Source organism: Bison bison, unplaced genomic scaffold, assembly GCF_000754665.1.
Source record: "Bison bison bison isolate TAMUID 2011002044 unplaced genomic scaffold, Bison_UMD1.0 scf7180017859194, whole genome shotgun sequence".
NCBI lineage: Eukaryota > Metazoa > Chordata > Mammalia > Artiodactyla > Bovidae > Bison > Bison bison.
The window spans coordinates 1-3,177 of NW_011489766.1; the positions used below are offsets into that span (position 1 = coordinate 1).

At 42.7% G+C, this 3,177-nt stretch overlaps 1 pseudogene; it reads right to left on the reverse strand.

Moving 5' to 3' along the window:
* Positions 1-6: 6 nt before the first annotated feature.
* Positions 7-2,150, reverse strand: LOC104981618 (annotated as a pseudogene).
* Positions 2,151-3,177: the final 1,027 nt, after the last annotated feature.

The following is a 3,177-nucleotide window of genomic DNA, read 5'->3' on the forward strand; positions in this document are numbered from 1 at the left end:
GGCTGCTGCTGGCGCGGCTGCTGCTGAAGCTGGAACTGCTGCCACCACTACTCTGTCGATAGTCTCTGGCACCAAATCCTCCACTGAATCTACTATTTTTGGATCATCCATGACTGCTACCCTTGTAGTGGTATTCATAAGCCATGTTTTCTAACCAAGATGGCACTTCCTGTTTAGCTTCAACAAGAAGATCCAGCAAACCCTTGGTAATATTTATGTTCCTCTCATTAAAGAATGAAGTGGCAAGGCCAAGGTATCCTACACATCCTATACAGCCAATAAAATGTACATATTCTTCAATATCACTTGGTAAGTCAAAATTGATAACATGTTTCATGTTTGATATGTCCACGGGCTTCCCTGGTGGCTCAGTGGTTACAGCATCTGCCTGGAATTCGGGAGACCCAGGTTCAATCCCTGGGTCAGGAAGATCCCCTGGAGAAGGAAATGGCAACCCACTCCAGTACTCTTGCCTGGAGAATCCCATGGACGGAGGAGCCTGGTAGGCTACAGTCCATGGGGTCGCAAAGAGTCAGACACGACTGAGAGACTAATGTACATATTCTTCAATATCACTTGGCAAGTCAAAATTGATAACATGTTTCATGTTTGATATGTCCAGTCCTCTTGCTGCTACTATTGTAGCCATGAGAATCGGGCTTTTACCTGAGCAGAACTGGTAAAGTGCCTCTTCTCTATCTCTCTGAGATTGGTCTGCATGGAAACTGGTACAAGCATATCCTTCATGGTATAAGAAATCCTCTAGAGAATTTGCACCCTTTTTGGTCTCCACAAACACTAAGGTCAGTGAATCTTTGCCTGTTGCATTTAGAAGGTCAAGCAGAAATGACTGTTTGTCTGACTCTTCCACCCAAACTACTTTCTGTGTGATGTTTTCAGAGGGAGAGCCAACTCTTCCTATGGCCAAAAAGATATATTCATCCAAGAAATCATGAGCAAGCATCTGTATTTCCTTAGGGAAGGTAGCACTAAACTTCATAGTGTGGTGAACTCCCTTTGGTGGCATATCTTGTTCAATGATTCTATGTATTTGAGGTTCAAACCCCATATCCAACATCTGATCAGCTTCACCTAACACCAACTATTTGCAGAAGTCTAATCAAATTTTCCCTCTTTCCATCATATCCACTAGACTTCCTAGAGTGGTAACTAACAAATGGCATCCACGTTCTAAGTCTAAAATTTGCTGACCAATATCAGCACCACCATAAACCACACAAGGACAAACTCTAGATTGGTATGAAAATTTCCTGGCTTCCTCATAGATCTATATGGCCAATTCTCTAGTTGGCACTAACACCAAAGAGATTGGGTATTGTTTGCAGCACCCATATCTTCCATTTTCCTTCATGGCCCTCAGAGCCTGGCCTGGACCCACAAAATAAATCTGACTCAAGATGGGCAAGAGAAATGCTGCAGTTTTCCCAGACCCTGTTTGGGGACAGGCCATCAGGTCACTCTTTGATAATAGGAATAGCATGCTTTTGCACTGGAGTTGGGTGAGTGTGATGAGTAAGCTCAGTGTTTCCCATAATAATTTCTCCCATCTAACATCACTGAAACTTTCACTGTGTGGAGGACCATTGTTGCCTGTTGCTCCAACTGGAATGTCCTCAAAATTTTCAAAGTTAACCCCAGTGTTGCCTCCAGAAAAGTTCTTGTTCCAAGCATTCATTTGGTGAGAGTGGCTTTGACCAATCATCTTCATCTGATTTGTCACACCAGCGACTATTTCCATGCTCATATTTGCCAAAGCCACCTCTGCCACCACGACTGACAAAGTTGTCATAGTCACTTCATCCACAATCACCAAACCTTCCCTTTGATCCACTTCCACGATCACTGAAGAAACTAGACTTCCCTCTTGAATCACTATGGGAACCAAAACTGCTGTATGCTTCCTTATCTTTACTAGAACTCCACCCTGAACTGTCTTTATCATAGAATCCTTTAGTAGCTTCTCTGGTCCTTAGGTGAGGAGGAATATAGCACCCTTTGCTGGCTATACTTCCTCCATTCTGATTACCTGATGAGTTTGGGTCTAGGCAAGCAAACTGCTGGTTTAGCCCAAGTGCCTTTTCCACTGCCACACGACTCATCCCTGAAGAGTACGGAGAACTAGGAGTCTTCCGCTGCTGAGCTAATGTGTTGGGTTCAACACGAAGGCCCTCTCACAGGAGAACTGTGGCTCTAATGATGCTTTTGTTTTGACAGAGTATATAAAACAGTGACCCGGAGCTATTTTGGAAAAATATGGAGCATGCCATTCACATTTTTTATATTGCTATCATTACCCTTGTGTTCCTCAGTTTACTCATTTGTAAAATGCAGATAAGTTTTAGTGCCTGAGATTTTGGGGTCCTTTGTTAGCACAGCATAACCTAGCCTATTTTGACACACGTGGGCAAAATACATTTATAGAACCAGAGTGGTAGGATGGTGGAATTTATCAGAAGCTCAGTGTTTAACAGAACCCATAAGGAGGAACATGTACTCAAGGATGCATGAAAAAGTGGCAGGAAGTCCAAGAGGCAGATTAAGCTTTGAGGGCCTGAAATCCAAAAAGGAACTAAGAAGGCTAATTTTTACCCTGTTTCAGGAGGATAATGAACAGTCCCTTTTCTCCAAGTGTCTTAAGATTAACGAGGATGGAAAGCAAAACTACTCATCTCCACCAGGGGAAGGTGTGCAGACTGGATAAGTGAGAACATCTCCAAAGTTCTTCTGCTGTGGTCTTTTTCATCACAGAAATGACTCCACCTCTGAAATCACTAGCTCAAGCATCCTGTTTCTTGCACACAATTCCCTTTCCTTTCAGACACTGGTTCAAATCCTATTTTCCAATTTCATTGACCACTACCCCCACTTTCTTAATTTTTTCATATTCAGCTAAGAGACTTCCAGACCATTATTTTTTATAACATTTCTACCAATAATCTAAAGTTTCTGGCCCTCTGTCTTTTCATTATTCACTTAGCGACAAACCCAGCTTTTGTCCTTTCCATGACATGGAACAATAGACTGGTTCCAAATAGGAAAAGGAGTACGTCAAGGCTGTATATTGTCACCCTGCTTATTTAACTTATATGCAGAGTACATCATGAGGAACGCTGGGCTGGAAGAAGCACAAGCTGGAATCAAGATTGCAGGGAGAAA